The sequence below is a fragment of the Mobula birostris genome, chromosome 28 (assembly GCF_030028105.1).
Source record: "Mobula birostris isolate sMobBir1 chromosome 28, sMobBir1.hap1, whole genome shotgun sequence".
Lineage (NCBI taxonomy): Eukaryota > Metazoa > Chordata > Chondrichthyes > Myliobatiformes > Myliobatidae > Mobula > Mobula birostris.
The window spans coordinates 27,966,209-27,986,798 of NC_092397.1; the positions used below are offsets into that span (position 1 = coordinate 27,966,209).

The 20,590-nt window shown below is 45.7% G+C and overlaps 1 protein-coding gene and 2 non-coding genes across 3 annotated transcripts in view; 1 reads left to right on the forward strand and 2 right to left on the reverse strand.

The window, feature by feature from the left end:
* The window catches only part of LOC140188910 (uncharacterized), an 838,801-nt gene that overhangs the window by 462,698 nt on the left and 355,513 nt on the right, over positions 1 to 20,590 (forward strand). The window lies entirely within an intron of this gene.
* trnan-guu (transfer RNA asparagine (anticodon GUU)) lies at positions 9,945 to 10,018 on the reverse strand. The gene has a single exon. It is a non-coding gene; the product is annotated as a tRNA-Asn (tRNA).
* Positions 11,905 to 11,976, reverse strand: trnaa-cgc (transfer RNA alanine (anticodon CGC)). Its single transcript has one exon. It is a non-coding gene; the product is annotated as a tRNA-Ala (tRNA).

The window sequence follows — 20,590 nt, forward strand, 5'->3', positions numbered from 1 at the left end:
CTAGTTTTACAGGGGGCTGCGAATGGGAACAGCAGACAGTAGTTGAAGGATTGGACCCGAAGGTAGATATCAGTGAAAATATGGCCAGGCAAAATCAAATTAACAGGTATTATTAGACATATATTTTCAATGGTGTGTACTGAATGTCAGGAATATTATGGATAAAGGTGATTAATATAGAACGTGAATCAGTACATAGAACTACAATGTTGTGGCCATTACAGGGGCTTTGTTGAGAGATGGGCAGGGATGCGAGATTAATCTACCAGGCTTTTGAAGTTTTTGAAAAGATAGAGAAGGAGGTTTAAGAGGTGTGAGTTGGACTACCATCCAGGGACAATATCACAGCTGCACTCGGGGCATATCTAGTGGAGGGTTCAGACGCTGAATCCATTTGGGTAGAACTCAAGAACAAGAAGGGAGCAATCAAACTAATGGGATTGTACTACTACCTAGTGTTGGGTAATGAGTCTATTTAGGTGGCTGCCCCCTCAGTGGGTGAGCAGTTAGCTGACAGAGACCTCAGCTCCTTCAGTTTTAAGATAGTTATAGATAAAGATGGGATTTTTTTTTAATTGGAGAAGGGCAAATTACGAGGGTATTATGCAATAACTCAGAAGGGTTAATTGGAAATAACATTTCTTCTGGAAAATGCACATCAGACATGGGGAGAGTGTTTAAAGATCAATTGCACAGTGTACAGGAAAGGTATATTCCTCTTAGAGGGAAGGACAGGGGTGGAAAGAAAAGGGAAACTTGGATGACCACAGAAATGATAAATTTAGTCAAGAAGAAAAAGGAAAATATGTCAAGTTTTGGAAGTCAGGATCAAATGGAGTAGATGAAGGTTATACAGAATCCAGAAAAGAACTAAAAAAGGAAATATATGAAAGCCAAAAGGGGCCATGAGAAGTCAATGGCAAGTAGAATTAAGGTAAATCACAAGGTACCCTGTACATGCATAAGATAAGAAGATAACTTGGGAGAGGGGAGGACACCTCAATGATAAAAAGAGAATCATTTGCTTGGATGTGCAGAATATGAGTGAAATACATCATAAGTACTTTGCTTCAGTATTTACCAAAGGGGAACGATTTGGACTAGGAGACAGTGCTGCATGCATAAATATGTCAGGGAGTTTGGAGGGCAAGGAGGTAGATCCCTGTCTCAGAGCCCAATGTTAAGCTGCCTTTAAAGAGAGTGAACTCTCACAAGGTGGAAGGTCCCAATGGCGTACCTTCTGAGACTCTGAGAACCTGTGCTAACCAACTGGTGGGAGTATTCAAGGGCATTTTCAGCATCTCACTGCTACGGGCAGATGTTTCCACTTGTTTCAAAGAGGCAGCAATTATATGAGTGGCTAAGAAGAATAATGAGAGCGGCCATAATGACTATGGTCTGGTAGCACTAACATCTACAGTGATGAAATGCTTTGAGAGGTTGATCATGACATGACAGAACTCCTGGCTCAGCAAGATCATGGACCCATTGCAATTTGCCTGTCACCACAGTAGTTCAACAACAGATGCAATTTCAATGACTCGTCACATGGCTTTAGACCACCTGGACAACACAAACACCGATGACAAGACTATTGCTCAGCATTTAATGCCATCATTCCCATAATCCTGATTGAGAAGTTGCAGAACCTAGGCCTCGGTCCCTCCCTCTGCAATTGAATACCCAGTTTCCTAACCATTAGGCCACAATCTGTGCAGATTGGTGATAACCTCTTCTCTTTGTTGACAATCAACACTGGCGAACCTCAGGGGTGTGTGCTTAGCCCACTGCTCTACTCTCTCTATACCCTTGACTGTGCGGATAGCAATAGCTCAAATACCATCTATAAATCTGTTAATGATATAACCATTGTTGGTAGAATCAAAGGTGGTGATGAGAGGTCCTACAGGCGTGAGATATGCCAACTAGTGGAGTGATGTCGCAGCAACAACCTGGCACTGAATGCCAGTAAGATGAAAGAGCTGATTCTGGATTTCCAGAAGGGTATGATGAACGAACACATACCAATCCTCATAGAGGGATCAGAAGTGGAGTGACTGAGCAGTTTCAAGTTCACGGGTGTCAAGATCTCGGAGGATCTAACCTGGTCAAAACATATGGATGCATTTATAAAGAAGACCAGACAGCAACTATACATAATTTGGAATTTAAAAAGATTTGGTACGTCAACAAATACACTCAAAAACGTCTATAGATGTACCGTGGAGAGTATTCGGACAGGTTGCACCACTGTCTGGTATGGAGGATGGGGTGGGGGAGGTGCTACTGCACAGGTCAGAAAGAAGTTGCAGAGGTTTGTAAATTAAGTCGGCTCCATCTTGGGTACTTGCCTACAATATACCCAGGAGATCTTCAAGGAGCGCTGTTTCAGAAAGGCAGCATTCAATATTAACGACCTCCAGCACTCAAGGTATGCCATTTTCTAATTAATTCCACCAGGTAGCAGGTATAGAAGCCTGATGGCGCACATTCAGCGTTTCAGGAACAGCTTCCTGTCTGCCATCCGATTCCGAAATGGACTTTGAACCCTTGGGCACTACCTCACTTTTTTAATATATATTATTTCCCTGTTTTTGCATGATGTTAAACTAATCAATTTTCCTGTACTGTAATTCATTTACTTACTTGTTTAATATTATTATTTTATTTTGTTCTTTTCTTGTCTATGTCATGTATTGCATTGAACTGCTGCTGCTAAGTTAACAAACTTGATTCTTATTCTGATAATAAGGGTAATGACACAATAAGGGGATTGGGAAAATCAGGTTGGTGTTCAATCACAGTAGAGGGAATTTGTTGAACGCCTACAAGATGGCTTTTTAGAGCAGCTTGTGCTTGAGCCTGCTCGGCGAAAACCTATCTTTAGACTGCGTGTTAATTAATAGCCTTGATATCATAAGGGAGCTTAAAGTGAAGGAACCCTTAGGAGGCAGTTATCATAATATGATTGAATTCATACTGCAATTTGAGAGGGTGAAACATTACTCACATATATCAGTATCCCAATGGAATAAAGAGATTTACAGAGACATGAGAGAGGACCTTGCCCAGGTGGATTGGAGGTTGATAATGGCAGGGATTACAGCTGAGTAGAGCAGATCTCACATTGACAGGAGTACCTATAAAGTAGAATACAAAAGTTTTTTTTTGGTTATATAGAGAGTAAAAAGGAGGTGATAGTTGATATTGAACCAATGTCAAATGATGCTGATGAGATAGTAATGGGGGACAAAAAAATAGAAGATGAACTTAATGAGGACTTCACATCTGTCTTCACTGTAGAAGATACTAACCATGTTCCAGACGCCTGTGAGTGTCAGGGAGCAGGACTAAATGCCATTGTTAATAAAATAACAAAAGATTCTCGGCAAACCCACAGGTTTTAAGGTGGATAAGTCACCTGGACCTGAGGATCTGCATCTCAGATTCCTGAGAGAGGTTGCTGAAGAGATAACGGTTATGATCTTTCAAGCTTCCCATTTCCTGCTCTGGGCTGTAGTACTCGCCCTATTGACAGCAAATTTCAATTCAGCCAATGTAAACTCATCATCAATGGCATCTCTAACACCTCTTGTTTCTCAAAAATCTTCCTACTGTCCATCAAAATACACTCTCATCTCTTAATGCACTCATCCCCTATACTGTTGAGTCTGTGTATCTTTGTAAACGCATTTCACGGACATTCTGCATTTTATTTGTCTGTTGCAGCCAAATTTCCATTCTCCACTAATACTGGAATCTGGTTTTACCTCCGACACCATTCACTTTCTTCAGCATTCTCCTCAACACTGTCAGGACAGTTTCCCTCTCAAATGTTCTGTAAAATCTCTTCCAAGCCGCCCTGATAGCATTCCTAATAACTCTCATTGCCATTGCTCGTTTCCTCTGAAAAGCCTCAGCAAAGTTTCTTGCATTAACCTGCATTTCAACACACGAAATGCCCCTCCCCTGTCTCTGCTGGCCTCTGAACATTTCTGTGTCCAACAAGGAACACATTTCTTACCAGCTCTCCGGGACACCAAAGGAATGGCTCAACGGGCAGGTCCACACACTTCGGAAATTACACACTGATAGTCTTCTTCCATAGTACTGCCGAGAGACGATTGATCAAATGATTTCTCACACTTAATGGAATTTTCCCCAGTTTCCTCTCATAAAACACCATTTAGTAACACAACTCAAATTCTGATAGCGTACTTTGACGCTTAGATTACACAGGATTGGAAAATTATCACTCCCCATACCATTAACCCTTACATTCCAGCTACTGTCCAGCAAGTGGAGCACAGATAAGAGTCAAGTCCAAACAAGAACCCCACCTTTGGCAATATCCACTCTTACCTCTCTTCCATAATTTAAATAGAGTAAATCAGATTCTGCCAGAAACTCATCTACTGCCGTCCCATTAGCTTCTGTAGTCTTATTGACACAAAGATCATGATGTGCATTAAAATCGCCGCACAAAAAAAAGAATAAGTTCACTGCATTCTTCCCAACCATTTGACAGATAATTCTAATCCGGATTATAAAAAGTTCATAATTTTGATCTCACCCCATGGATATAATAATTTAATAATCATTCATTCATTTTTTCTTTGGAAAAGGCAGAATTCTTTCAAATAAACTCTCTTTCACAAAGATGCCACTCTCTCCCCCACAGCTATGTGTCTATCATATCTCACATCATCATAACCCGGAATCTTGAATAATACATGTGATTGCAGCAAGTTTCTTGTACACAAATAACACCCAAGGGAACACCAAAACAGAGTCTTTAAATTCCTATCATTTGACTAACAGTCTTGTTGCATTCCAATGAAGAACTGTGAGTTGATTGGAAATTATCAGCATACAGCACCCTGTGTACAATTACCTTCCCCCACCAGCCCATTCCCTCCACTATCATCCCCCAATCACCCTTCACCACCAAACCCTTCCCGATCACCCTCCACCAACAGTCCATTCCCTCTACAATCATCCTCCAATCACCCTCCACCACCAGACAATTCCCCAATCACTCTCCACCACCAGCCCATTCCCAATCACCCTCCACCAACAGTCCATTCCCTCTACAATCATCCTCCAATCACCATCCGCCACTAGACAATTCCCCAATCACTCTCCACCACCAGCCCATTGCTTCTACTATAATTTCCCAATCACTATCTACCACCAGCCTGTTCCCAATCGCCCTCCACCAATAGACCATTCCTCAACCACTGTCCCATCCCTCTACTTCCATTTCCCAGTCATTCTCAACCAGCAGCCCACTCCGTCTACCACCAATTCTTAAATCTTCTCTCCAAAGTACTTTATGCACCTGTTCTGCAGGAGTCTCCACTAATCCCAAACACTTTCATGCTGTATCCATCACTATTCTGAATCTATCAGATTTCTTTCCCACCTACACTCTTCCATTAGCCACAGCACACAATACCACAAGAAAATCTATTTTTACGAATCAACACCTCACGACATGCCTCATCTCCCACATTGCCCGCTTTCACATCTCTCCGTGGTCTTCCTCCATCTGAATGCTCGTAAGTGTCTGTTTTAATCCAACATGCACCATATGCAGAGAAGTAAATCCTCGTGGATTCAGCAGAAGAAATGCTATTCGTTAGTTTCACCTTCTGAACATCTTGAGTCTTTTGTAAAGCTGGACAACCTAAATGAGCAGCTCTCTGAGCATGCGCACAGATACAGCATCTTGCATCAGCACCAACGTCACAATCCCCATATTCATGTTCACCTCCGTATCTTGCACATCGCTATTTCCCCCTTCAAGAAGAATGAACATGTCCCACCCTTGGCATTTAAATCAATGCAACGGCGGAGGGTGAACCCGTTTGACAGAATAACGAATGCAGCCTAAATTCATCAGAAAAGCACAACAGAACGGGCAAACACGTTCCCTTCTCTCAAAGTCTGTAATCTCTTAGCCAAAGCTATCTTACCCCCTCTCAGGTTGTCCTACTATGCTCCGCACACAAACACACACTCAGGTACAAATGAAATAACATCCTGAATCTTCGTTTCTCCTACCAATGTACTGACAATTTTACTTCCGTCCACAGTCTTCATTTTCACCAATGTCTCCTGTTCCCACACATGCAGCCTGCACCCGCTCATTGTTCAGACGTACTGCTGACGTTACCAATATCCTTCTGAATAGCATTAGTTAATCTAACTAGATGAAGACGTTTATCACAATAAGATATGAAAGTAATCATTGCCATGAAATCGACAATATCTTCTACCCGAGTCCTTCTTCCCTTACCGGGCATCCCTCCTCATCCAAACCCGTTCGTCCCGACTCATGTTCCATTTATATCTTGCCAAATCGATTCCATACTATCACTTAACTCCCCATCTGCCGCATCTGACTTTCCCAACATTGGCAGCCCTCAGTCACATTTTAGATGTTGCAAACCGCCAGCCAGCCCCCGCCACTGTCGCCCCAACACTCTGCAGGTGTCTCCTCTGCCCTCCCCCCCATTATGCATCCAAACTACAACCGTGATCGGTCACCTTCTTGGACCCAGTTCCGATGGCCGGGCCTAGGTTTCCCCCGGATTTCTCCGCTCCACCACCTCAATGTACCGCTTCGGGCCAGGGGCCTTTCCATTCCCAGCTGCATTAAAGCCGCTGCTGCAACTGGGCGAGGGAATGGAAGAGCACATGTCTTTAGCTGTACACTGTCAATCAGGCCTAAGGGCGGAGTCTCGCAGCGCATGCGAGCGACTGTCGTCAAAGTGCGAAGCGCCTCCGCACCGTCCCCCAATTCACTTTGTGAGGGTCTGAGAAGAGGTTTTGGGGACTGCAGGTGGGACGGGCTCGCTTTAAACCTGGAATTAGACATATCTCAACTTCGATCGTTCTCTGCAAATTGCTGCTGGTGTCCATTTCCCTGTCTTCTCCACACAGTCACACAGACGCACTGAGGAAGACGGCACGATTGCTGGGACCGTGCGGGAGTTGATATCTTACAGCAACAGCCCCGGTTTAATGTTTTCGGAGTGACGGGGTGTGACTCCGAACGGCGCCCAGATACAGACTCGCTGAGGGAATGTTTGGGGAAATATTTTGAAAAGAACCGTCGTCTCTTTTTCTTGGGAAACTCTCAGGTTCAGCTCACTGCAGACTTGTTCCATAGTCTCAATGAGCAAGAACTGATCATTTCAACACCGTTTTTTTTTTGGTCATTTTACATTTGAAGCAGGAAACGGTCTCCCCAAAGAGGAACTGAACCCCGGTCTCCCCAAAGAGGAACTGAACTCCGGTCTCCCACGTGACGGGCGAGGATACTAACCACTGAACTAACGAAGAATATACAAGGATATGGAATCTGTCACACAGATTTCAGAGTACAGGAGAACTCACAGAGTCACCCTGACGTTTATTTGTTGAGTGTGGATCTGCCGTTTTTTACCCGTCCCTTTCTCACTGTGTGACTGGAGGGTCTCAGGATTCTTTAGCGATTCAGTCACTGACTGTGTTCAAGGACTGGCCAAAGGAAGGGATCCCATCAGCGTCTGGTTTGAAAGGACAATTATAATTAGGATTTGTTTTCACATTTGCTTATGCGTGAGGCAGGACCCCATCAGTAGCCCTTCGACTCGTTCAGGAGTCTGCTTTAACTCAGTCTGATTCCCGGAGTAGACTCAACGGGAACTCCGAACTGCTGGAGGATGGCGACATTAATGACCGGAATAGGACCTGCAGCAGAGTGAGGAATGATCCGGCAGGAAGCTGCTCCTTGACAGGTCGAGTCACATGGAAACATGGGAGACGCTTCACTACTCGAATCTCATACAACATCATGGAGCGATGGTGGTATAGACGATGTTTCTACACAGGCATATGAATATGTATGTGTGGAGCGATATGGAGAGAGGGACAAAGTGAACATCGCCGATGACCGAAAGCCAAGCGACACACACAAAATGCTGGAGGAACTCAGCAGGTCAGGCAGCATTTATGGAAAGGAGTACAGTTGGCGTTTCGGGCTGAGTACCATCATCAGGACTGAAGAAAAAAATGATGAGGAATCGTTAGAGGGTGAGGGGAGGGGAGGAAGAAACACAAGGTGATAGGTGAAACCAGCGGGTGGTGGGGGCAGGGGGTGAAGTAAAGATCTGGAACGTTGATTGGTGAAGGAGGAGGTATTACCAGAAGTTCAAGAAATTGATGTTCATGCCATCAGGTTGGTGGCAACCCAGACGAATATAATGTGTTGCTTCTCCAACCCGAGTGTGGGCTCATCACGACAGTACAGGAGGCCATGGGCTGCCATGTGAGAAATGGAATGAGAAGTTGAATTAAAATGGGTGGCCACTGGGAACCTTATGCCTTATGCCCCTAGGCCAGATGCGACGTAGTAGTAGTGGAAGCCACCGGGAGATCTCGCTTTTTCTGGTGGACGTAGTGCAGGTGCTCGGCGAAGCGGTCTCCCAATCTGTGACAGGTCCAACAGATATACAGCAGGCCACACCGGGAGCACTGGATACAATAGATGACCCCGAAAGACGCACATCTCAAGTGTCTACTTACCTATAAGGACTGCTTGGGACCCAGAATGGTCGTGAGGGAGGATGTGTAGGGGCAGGTGTAGCACTTGTTTCACTTGCAAGGATAAGTGCCAGGCGAGAGATCAGTGAGGAGGGACGAACGCACACGGGATTCACGTAGGGAGCGACCCCTGCAGAAAGCAGAAAGTAGAGGGGGTTGGGAAGATGTGTTTGGTGGTGGGATCCTGCCGGAGATGACGAAAGTTAAATATAATTGTGTGCTGGAGGCGCGGGCGGGGGGGAGGTAGGTGAGGAGAAGACGAACCCTCTCCCTGGTGGAGGACGCGAGGATGGAGTGGGGGGGAGGGCGGTGGGAAGACGTGAGCATAATGGAAGAGATTCTGTTGAGGGCAGCTTTGATGGTGCAGGAAGGGAAGCTCTTTTCTTTGAAACAAAGATAATATCTCCTTTGTTCTTAAACGAAATGCCTCACCCTGAGAGAAGATGCGGCGGAGACGGAGGAATTGAGAGAAGGGGATGGCATTTTTACAAGCAATGGGGTGTGAAGAGGTATAATCCAGGTAGCTGTGGGAGTCTCTGTGTTCAAAATAGATATCGGTAGGCACGGTGTGTTCAGAGATAAAGACAGAGAGATCGAGAAAAGGGAGGGAGATGTCCGATATGGGCAGATAGACTTCTGGGCCGTGTGGAAGTTGGAGGGAAAGCTCATGAAGTGGATGAGCTCCGCATGGGTGCGGAAAACAGAGCACTGCTCTCGGTTATGTATCGTAGGAGAAAATAGGAGGGATACCAATGTAGGCTGGAAGATAGACTGCTCCACATAGCCGACAAACAAACAGGCATAGCTGGGGCTTATGCCCGTGTCTGTGGCTACACCTTTTGTTTGAAGGAAAGGGAGGAATCGAAGGACAAATTATTAAGTAGAGACAAGTTCCGCCAGACGGAGGTGCATGGTGGTATAGGAGAGCTGCTTGGGACTGGTATCCAGACGGAAGCGGAGAGATTTGTGGCCTTCCTTGTGGGGGGGGTGGACGTCTATAGGGACTGGACATCCAGAGTGAACATAATATGACCGGGGCCCTATGTGGCATGCAAAACGATTAGACTTCAACTGAAAGATCGAGGAATCAAAATTAAATTAAATCAAACCACGGCATTAGACCCGGCAATTCCGTTAGTTCCAAGGATGTAGTCCTCTCTCAATACACTGTGTAATGATTTGATCTCTATGAACAGTGTGAAAGAGAAGCTTTTCGCTGTATTTCGGTACGTGACAAAAAGATTAAATCCCACTGAAAGTGATGGGGCAGTAGCAGGGAACGCCGGTCTCCGGACAGCGCAGCGTTTCCCGGTGGGCAATACAACGCACAGCAAAAGCTGCTGGATCACCAGCGTCCCTGGGTGGGCTCGAACCACCAACCTTTCGGTTAACAGCCGAACGCGCTCACCGATTGCGCCACAGAGACAAGCCGGGAAAGTCTGCCATTCCAACGTTAGAAGATGGTGACTGGTAATTGATAGTGTGACCCGGCTTTTCACAATCTGCATGAATGGTTTGCATCAGAGGTTAGCAGACAACGTGAAACAGAAAACGTTCAAACCACAAACTTGTCAGAATTAGAAGGGGAAATAACAATAGATTCCCAGTGCATCGCCAAATACTTCGGCCACGAGTACACAGTCCTCAAAGAAGGACATTTTACATGGGACGTAATCACTGTGTCCCGGGACGGATGAGGACAGCACCGATCCCGGGGTCGGAGAACCAGGACTGTTCCTGAACTAAACGCTGAAACAGCCGGAAATACTCCGCAGTTTAGGAAGCGACTGTGGAGAGAGAAACAGAGTTCACGTTTCAGGTCGACGACCTTTCACAGCCCCGAGCTCGCAGTCAGACGGGAGGAGTCTCACGGAGTCTCTGCAGGATGGCCTGAGATGGGTGAAGGCACCGATTCCACTCGCCCTCTTCTTTCTGACTCTTTGAACTGTAATCCTTAAATCGAGCACAAGAAGAGCCTTTGTTTAGCATTTAAAATGTGGCAGAGGCAGATGAAGCAAATATTTCTGGAAACATTGTTCCATGTCACTGCGTGTTACGCTGAATAACTCGAAGATACAGAGTTGCAGAGGGAAGCTGAACACAAAGTCCCGCCCACTCGGAAGACTCTTCCTTCCCGGGGTCACTGCAGATCGACTGTTTCACATCCCCAAACAACCGATCACTTCAACCCCAAACTCGGATTTAACCTCTTTAACCCTTTTCAATTTACTTTGAAAATTCGAGTTACAATTACATTTAATATGGAAAGAGCAAAACCATTTCCCTGACGGGGAAATTGACCCCGTCTTCCCTGTGCAGATTGGGATGCTAACCACTAAACTAACGAAAATTCAGTGCGAAAGAGCGATCTGATATTGAGATTTCCGAGGAGAGGATACTTCATTGAGTCTCCCAAAGTTTGTTCGTTGACTGTGGCACTGGCGCATTTCACAGACGCACTTTTTACTGTGCGACGGGAGAGTCCTCGGAATCGTTTTCGATTCAGCTGTTCATTGCATAAAGTTTCCACCCCGGCATGATTGTGTTTTGGGAAAGGGAACATTCGTCAACAGCATTTAACTGATGCAAGAAAATACTTTTCCAAATTTTCCACTTTGCCCACACTGGAAAGTCTGGCTCTATTTCTACTCCCTAAATATAGGTAGGCACTGATGTCCGCAGTATCAGTACTGAGGACTAAAAATATATGGACAAGGGAGGTGCAGTGGCTCTTGTAGGAGAGCTTTAAATCTGTAGACAGGACTGTGTTCAGGGACTCATCTTCGAGTCCCAATGGGTTACGCCACAGTTGTCACTGACTTCATTAAAACCTGTGTGGATGAGTGTGCGCCTACGAAATCATATTGTACACATCAGAACCAAAAGCTTCAGATAAACCAGAAATGCCCATCTCCGATCGTTGCACACATGTAATTTAAAATCTTTCTTCATTTCTCCTTACATTATTCAACTGAAAGCGGTGGATTCCCAAGTATCTGGACATAATATGACAGGTCGCGGTGTTAAAACGCACTGATAAGTGATGAATACAGCAGAAGATGGTTTCGATCCATCGACCTGGAGGTTATGGGTTCCGCGGATCCGCTGAGACACTGTGCTTCACAGAGTAACTGGAATTGCTGTGCAATGAATGTTGCGCAATGTTATTTGAGTTTCCCCATGGATACAGCAAGGGCCCGTTCTTAACTCTCCCACATGTTACAGGCTTATCCCGTACTTCAATGAGGGAAATGAAGGCTGAGCGTAGAGTAAGTTCTTCATCTGTTTTCCGCCCATTTATAAAACATTCTGTGGAGATGCCGGGGATTGAACCCGGGACTTCATACATGCGAAGCATGCGCTCTCCCACTGAGCTACATCCCCGATGTCGAATTTATGATGAAATCTTCAATCTGATCCCATAGATCATAAGGTACAGGAGCAGAATTAGGTTATGTGGCTCATCGAGTCTGCATCACCATCTGATCATGGGGGTTGATCTATGTTTCTCCTCTTCAGTCCCAGTTCCCCGCCTTCTCTCATAGGCTTTGTTGCCTTGTCCAGCCAAGAGAATACCTCGCTCTGCTTTCAATACCCCTAACGACCTCGCATCCACCGATGCTTGCGTCTGCATCTGCTTGAAATAGACGCCTCTCTCTCCTGAGACTGCGACCTCTTATCCTTAACTCCACCACCGTAGGGAATATCTTTTCCTACATCTACTCTGTCTAGGCCTTTCAACATTCGAAAGGTTTCAATAAGATCCCACCTAATCTTTCTAAGTACCATTGAGTACAGACCCAGAGCTATCAAGTGTTCCTCATATGATAACCCTTTCATTTCCGTGGTCATTCTTGTGAACCTGCTCTCCATCATCTCCAATGCCAGCACATCTTTTCTGAGATGAGCAGCCCAAGACTTTTCAAAATACTTTTCCTTAAAGAAACCATACTTACTTTGTCTAATCTTGTCCTGTGTCACCAAGTACTCCATAACCTCACCCTTAATAGTAAATCTGAGTAGCAAATTGCAAAGGCTGGACGTTGAAAGATATAAAACAAAAGATGGAGTGGCTGATTCTGCCTTTCGAGTCTGCTCGGCCATTCATTGCAGTGGGCAGGATTCGAATCTTCCCGAAGACAACCCAATGGATTTCCAGTCCAATACCTGAACCACTCGGCTACGATTACCATGTTCTCCACGTGCGACAGAGGGACTCAATTATCGCGGCACAGGGTTTCTTCACATCGCGACCACAAACCCCAAGATCGCCAGGTGGGCCTCAGCGTCAGAGACAATGGTGCCTGCCGTTTCCCCGCTGTCCTGGAGAAGGCGGAGTGGGGCTTGCTTCCTGAGCTACTGATCTACGTGAGCTGAGGGGGCTCTCAGTGACGGAGCTCCAGGACGCTGGCCCGGCGCCCTGGCACTGATCGATATGGAAAGTCTTCAGGTAGCAGGACCGACGCCCGGACTTATTTCATTCTTGTCCTCCTTTCTGATCCATCCGACAACCTGACTCAGCCGCTTCCGAGGGCCGTCACCAGATAACAATTTTGGTGTGGAATAGACTCACATCCAGTGGAAAACGAGTGAGGACGGCGGGTTCTGTGCTCCCAGCATTCCAAAATCTGATAAAAGCCAGATATAAGCAATTAATAGAGGGCAATAGGAACTCGGAGAGCACGTTCAAAGTCCAAAGTAGTATCATTATCTAATTACGTACATGTCAACATCGACTACTCTGGCATTCATGTACCTGCTGGCTTTCAGAGTAGATCTGAACAATACAACAGCATCAATGAACAAAAAGCTACACATTAAAACCATTAATTAATGGCCTGAAAGTTCTCCGCTTCCATCTGGATACCAAACCCAACCAGCTCTCCTCTGCCACTACGCACCTCCGTCTGGAGGAACGTCCCCACTCAATAATTTCTCCTTCGACTCCTCCCATTTCCTTCAAACAAAAGGTGTAGCCATAAACACTGGCAGGGGTCCCAGATATGCCTGTCTGTTTGTCGGCTTCCTGGAGCAGTCTATCTTCCAGCTTACGTTGGTATCGCTCCATAATTTTCCTCCGCTACATAACCGACAGCAGTGCTGCTGTTTTCTGCACCCATGCGGAGCTCATCCACTTCATCAGTTTTGCCTCCAACTTCCACCCTGCACAACAATTTACCTGGCCCTTATACGACACCTCCCTCCTTTTTTTTAATCTCTTTGTCTCTCTCTCTGAAGGCAGCTTGTCTACTAATATATCTATTTTGAACACGGAGACTCTCACAGCTATCTGGACTATACCGCTTCCCACCCCGTTACTTGTGAAATGCCATCCTCTTCTCTCAATTCCCCGGTCTCCACCGCTTCTGCTCTCAGGATAAGACGTTTCATTCAGGAACAAAGGAGATATCGTCTTTTTTCCCTCCCTTCCTCCACCATCAAAGCTGCCCTCAACGGAATCTCTTCCGTTTTGTTCACGTCTGCCCTCATCTCATCCTCGCACCCTCCACCAGGGAGAGGGTTCGTCCTGTCCTCACCTACTTCCCCCCAGCCTCTGCTTCCAGCATACAACTCTATGTAACTTTCGCCATCTCCGGCGGGATCCCACCACCAAACACATCTTTCCCTCCCCGCTCTACATCCTACTTTCTGCAGGGATCGCTCCCTATCTGAATCCCATGTGCGTTCATCCCTCCCACTGGCACTTATCCTTGCAAGTGAAGCAAGCGCTACACCTGCCCCTACACCTCCTGCCTCACTACCATTCAGAGTCCCAAACAATCCTTTCAGGTAAGGCGACACTTCACCTCTGAGTATTTGAAGGTCATTTACTGCATTGAGTGCTCCCAGTGTGGCCTCCTATATATCGGTGACACCTGACACAGATTGGGAGACCACTTCACCGAGCACCTACACTCCGTCCAACAGAATAAGTGACATCCCCCTCTGGCCACCATTTTAATTTCACTTCCCATTCCAATTCCGACATGGCAGCCCATGGTCTCCTGTATTGTCGCCATGAAGCTACACTGAGGGTGGAGGAGCAACACGTTATATTCGTCTGGGGAGCCTCCAACCTGATCGCATGAGTATAGATTTCTCCAACTTCTGGTTATGCCACCTCCTTCACCAAGCCCCGGTCTCGTTTCCCTCACTGACCTTATCTCCTTACCCGCCAATCACCTCCCCCTTTCATTCTTCCACTTTCATTCTGTCCTCTCGTATTAGATTCCCTGTTCTCCAGCCCAGGATCTCTTTCACAAATCAAGGTTTCAAGTCTTTAATTCACCAGCCCCCTCCCCCGGCGGTTTCACCCATCACCTTGTGTTTATTTCTCCCGTCTCCTCACCGTCTGAATTTAATTACTCGTCGATTGTTTCTCCTGTCCGGATGAAGGGACTCGGTCCGAACCGTCGACTGTATTTTTTCCCAAGATGCTGCCTGGCCTGCTGAGTTCCCCCAACATTTTCTGTGTTGCTTGGATTTCCATCTTCTGTAGATTTTCTCCTTGTGCCTCTATCGATGTCGCTCCACACGAACATATTCATGAGCCTATCTAAACACATCGTACACCCTTCCGTCTCTGAATCTGGTAGCCCGTTCCGAGCACCCACGCCACTCTGTCTAAAAACGTGAGCCACACATCTTCATTAAACTCTCTCCCACTCCGACCTTAAATTCATTCCCGGTAGAATTTCAAATCCATACCCTGGGAATCTAATTCTGACTATCTGCCCAATCTATGTATCTCATAAATTTCTACTTCATAATTCGGTCAAGTTTCCTCTTAGGCTCTGACATTCCAGTGAAGGCAAACAAGCTCAATCATTTTAATCAGGCAGCATCGGGGAAACGCTTTGCAAATCCTGCCAATCCTTCCTGTGAAATGCCATTCTTGCAGAATCTGGAATAGAGTCAAGACAGGATTGAACGGGAAACTCTTGAGGGACGTTAATTCCATCTCTGATCCACGACACAGTGAATGATAATTAATGAATCCATCTTACACTCACAACATGAATTAGCGTGAGTCAATCACTTGGCCCTTGGGAGTTCTGCGTAGATCGTGTCTATGTAAGAAGATTATTTGTTGCGTAGTCTAAAATGGTACAGTGTGCCATGGCTGGAAATCGAAGCCGGGTCAACTGCTTGGAAGGCAGGTCTGCTCACCAGTAACAACCATCGCTCACTGACATTGCAAAAGACTGGAGGAGTAAGGCGTCTCCCATAGTTCCGTGTGACTCGATCAGTCCCCAGGCAGCTTTCTGTCGGATCATTTCTGCTGCAGATCCTATTCCGGTAAATTAGTGTCGCCATCTCCCAACAGACCGGAGTTATACAATCCACGGCGAGCATACTCCAGGAGTCAGACTGTGTTAGGATCGAGCCCTGAACGGGTCGAAGAGCTAATAATGGGGTCCTGCCTCGCGCAACACCAAATGGATAAAGAAATTCTGATTATAATTGTCCTTTCAAACCTCTAAGGATGTCGGATGGATCAGGAAGATGGAGGGGAGTGAACCAGTCCGAATATTGACACAGCCATCGGGCAGACTCCCCCATCGCCGTCACTGCTTGGGCGTGTGGTCAGAATTCTGCAGCCCCGTCACTGAGAGCCCAGTGGGAGATCTTTCATCCCACGTAGAGCAGCGACCCAGGAAGGCGGCCCAGCACGTCCCTCTCCATGACAGCCGGGAGACGGCAAACACCGTTGTCCCTGCTGCTGAGACCCACATGGAGATCTGGGGGCGGGGGGAGGGGGTGTTGTGTTCACAGAGTGAAAAAACCTGTCCTGCTCTATTTCAATTTCCCTTCGCCCAAATGCCCGCATGGAATTCAGCTAAACGTGAATATTGTTTCACCTTCCACAGATGCTAATGGTTCTGCTGCCTATTTGCAGCAGTTTTCGCTTTTAGTTCAAAGGCAAGTCTGTTTCTTTGACTCTGGGATCACGACTGCCCCTGTCGCGTGTGGAGAACGCTGTAGTTGTGGCCGAGAGGTTATGACGATAGACGATAAATTCATTGTGTTTTCCCCGCGCAGGTTCGAATCCTGTAGACTACGTGTCTCCAGCTTTTTACCTTTATATTCTCTGTGACTCCCTGATCCATTTCACGAATGCGGGTTTTAAAAAAAATCGCTCCAAAAACCAGTCTCTGGTCTCCGCATTTAAACCCGGGGAGAACCGATTTACTGCATTCCATTTCCTTTCGAGATTTCTCTGCGGCACAAAGGGTGAACACAGAACAGAGAACAGAGAAGTCTACACCACATTATAGGTTCTTCGGCCCACAACGATATGCCGACCATGTAACTTACTCTAGGAACTACCTAGAATATCCCTTGCGCATAGCCGTTTATATCTCTCAGCTTCATGTGCCTATCTAAGAGGCTTTTAAAAGCCCCTATTGTAACCGCTTTCACCACCGCCACCAGCAGTGCATTCCACGCACCCACCACTCTCTGTGTGAAACACTTACCCCTGACATCCCCTCGGTACCTATTTCCAAGCACCATATAACTATGTCCTTTCGTGTTAGTAATTTCAGTCATGGGAAATAGCCTCTCGCTATCCACATGATCAATGACCCTTATCATCTTATACACCTCTGTGAGGCCACCTCTCACCATCCGTCGCTCCAAGGAGAACAGGTCATGTTCACTCAACCTATTCTCATAAGGGACCCCCTCCAATGCAGGCAACACCCTTGTAAATCTCCTCTGCACTCTCTCTATGGTATACACGTTCTTCCTGGAATGAGCTGACCGGAACTGAACATAGTACTCCAATTCAGTTCTGATCAAGGTCTTATATAGCTGCAGAATTACTTCAGTGCTTTTGAATTCAACCCCAAGTTTCAGGATTGGCAACAGACCATAAACCTTCTTAACTGCACTGTCAACCTGCGCAGCAGCTTTGACTGTCCTATGGATACGGACCTCGAGTTGTCTCAGATTCTCCATACTGCCAAAAGAGTTACCATTAGTCTTAAAATTTCACCTACCAAAATGACCCACTTCACACTTATACGGGTTAGAAACATAGAAACATAGAAAATAGGTGCAGGAGAAGGCCATTTGGCCCTTCGAGCCTGCACCACCATTCAGTATGATCATGGCTTATTATCCAACTCAGAACCCTGTACCAGCCTTCTTTGCATATCCCCTGATCCTTTTAGCCACAACGGCCACATCTAACTGCCTCTTAAATATAGCCAATGAACTGGCCTCAACTGTTTCCTGTGGCAGAGAATTCCACAGATTCACCACTCTCTGTGTGAAGAAGTCTTTCCTCATCTCGGTCCGAAAAGGCTTCCCCTTTATCCTCAAACTGTGACCCCTCGTTCTGGACTTACCCAACATCGGGAACAATCTTCCTGCATCTAGCCTGTCCAATCCCTTTAGGATTTTACACGTTTCAAAAAGATCCCCCCTCAATCTTCTAAATTCCAGAGAGTTTAAGCCTAGTCGATCCAGTCTCTCATCATATGAAAGTCCTGTCATCTCAGGAATCAATCTGTTGAACCTTCTATGTACTCCCTCTATGGCAAGAAAGTCGTTCCACAGATTAGGGGGCCAAAACTGCACACAATACTCCAGGTGTGGTCTCACCAAGGCCTTGTACAACTGCAGTAGCACCTCCTTGCTCCTGTACTCGAATCCTCTTGCCATGAACGCCAGCATACCATTCGCATTTTTCACCGCCTGCTGTACCTGTATGCCCACTTTCAATGACTGGTGTGTAATGACACGCAGGTCTCGTTACACCTCCCCTTTTCTTAATCGGCTACCATTCAGATAATAATCTGTTTTCCTGTTTTTGCCACCAAAGTGGATAACCTCATATTTATCGACATTAAATTGCATCTGCCATGAATTTTCCCTCTCACCCAACATATCCAATCACCCTGCATCCTTTTAGCATCCTCCTCACAGCTAACACTGCCGCCCAGCTTCGTGTCATCCGCAAACTTGGAGGTGCTGCATTTAATTCCCTCGTCTAAGTCATTAATATATATTGTAAACAAAAGGGTCCCAGCACTGACCCTTGCGGTACCCCACTATTCACTGCCTGCCATTCGGAAAAGGTCCTGTTTATTCTCACTCTTTGCTTCCTGTCTGCCAGCCAATTCTCTATCCACATCAATACCTTACCCATAATACCGTGTGTTTTAAGTTTGCACACTAATCTCCTGTGTGGGACCTTGTCAAAAGCTTTTTGAAAATCCAAATATACCACATCCACTGATTCTCCCCTATCCACTCTACCAGTTACATCCTCAAAAAAAATCTATGAGATTCGTCAGACATAATTTTCCGTTCACAAATCCAGGCTGACTTTGTCCGATGATTTCACCGCTTTCCAAATGTGCTGTTATCACATCTTTGCTAACTGACTCTAGCATTTTCCCCACCACTGATGTTAGGCTAACCGGTCTATAATTCCCCGGTTTCTCTCTCCCTCCTTTTTTAAAAAGCGGTGTTACATTAGCCACCCTCCAATCCTCAGGAACTAGTCCAGAATCTAAAGTGTTTTGAAAAATTATCACTAATGCATTCACTGTTTCTTGGGCTTTTTCCTTAAGCACTCTGGGATACAGAACATCTGGCCCTGGAGATTTATCTGTCTTTAATCCCTTCAATTTACCTAACACCACTTCCCCACTAACATGTATTTCCCTCAGTTCCTTCATCTCACTAGGCCCTCTGTCCCCTACTATTTCCGGAAGATTATTTATGTCGTCCTTAGTGAAGACAGAACCAAAGTAGTTATTCAATTGGTCTGCCATGTCCTTGTTCCCCATAATCAATTCACCTGTTTCTGTCTGTAGGAGACCTACATTTGTCTCAGCCAATCTTTTTCTTTTCACATATCTATAAAAGCTTTTACAGTCAGTTTTTATGTTCCCTGCCAGTTTTTACTCATAATCTGTTTTTCCTTTCCTAATTAAGCCCGTTGTCCTCTGCTGGACTCTGAATTTCTCCCAGTCCTCAGAGGAGCCACTTTTTCTGGCTAATTTGTATACTTCTTCTTTGGAATTGATACTATCCCTAATTTCCCTTGTCAGCCACGGGTGCAATACCTTCCCTGATTTATTCTTTTGCCAAACTGGGATGAATAATTGTTGTAGTTCATCTATGTGATCTTTAAATGCTTGCCATTGCATATCCACCGTCAACCTTTTACGTATCATTTGCCAGTCTATCTTAGCTAATTCACGTCTTGTACCTTCAAAGTTACTCTTATTTAAGTTCAGAACCTTTGTTTCTGAATTAACTATGTCACTCTCCATCTTAATGAAGAATTCCACCATATTATGGTCACTCTTCCCCAAGGGGCGTCTCACGACAAGATTGCTAATTAACCCTTCCTCATTGCTCAATACCCAGTCTAGAATAGCCTGCTCTCCAGTTGGTTCCTCGACATGTTGGTTCAAAAAACCATCCCACATACATTCCAAGAAATCCTCTTCCTCAGCACCCTTACCAATTTGGTTCACGCAATCTATATGTAGATTGAAGTCACCCATTATAATTGCTGTTCCTTTATTGCACGCATTTCTAATTTCCTGTTTAATGCCATCCCCAACCTCACTACTACTATTAGGTGGCCTGTACACAACTTCCACCAGCGTTTTCTGCCCCTTAGTGTTATGCAGCTCTACCCATATCGATTCCACACCCTCCTGGCTAATGTCCTTCCTTTCGATTGTGTTAATCTCCTCTCTAACAAGCAATGCTACCCTACCTCCTTTACTTTCATGTCTATCCCTCCTGAATATTGAATATCCCTGAATGTTGAGCTCCCATCATTGGTCACCCTGGAGTCATGTCTCTGTGATCCCAACTATATTATATTCATTAATAACAATCTGCACTTTTAATTCATCCACCTTGTTACGAATGCTCGTTGCATTGACACACAAGGCCTTCAGGCTTGTTTTTACAACACTCCTAGCCCTTATACAATTATGTTGAAAAGTGGCCCTCTTTGATT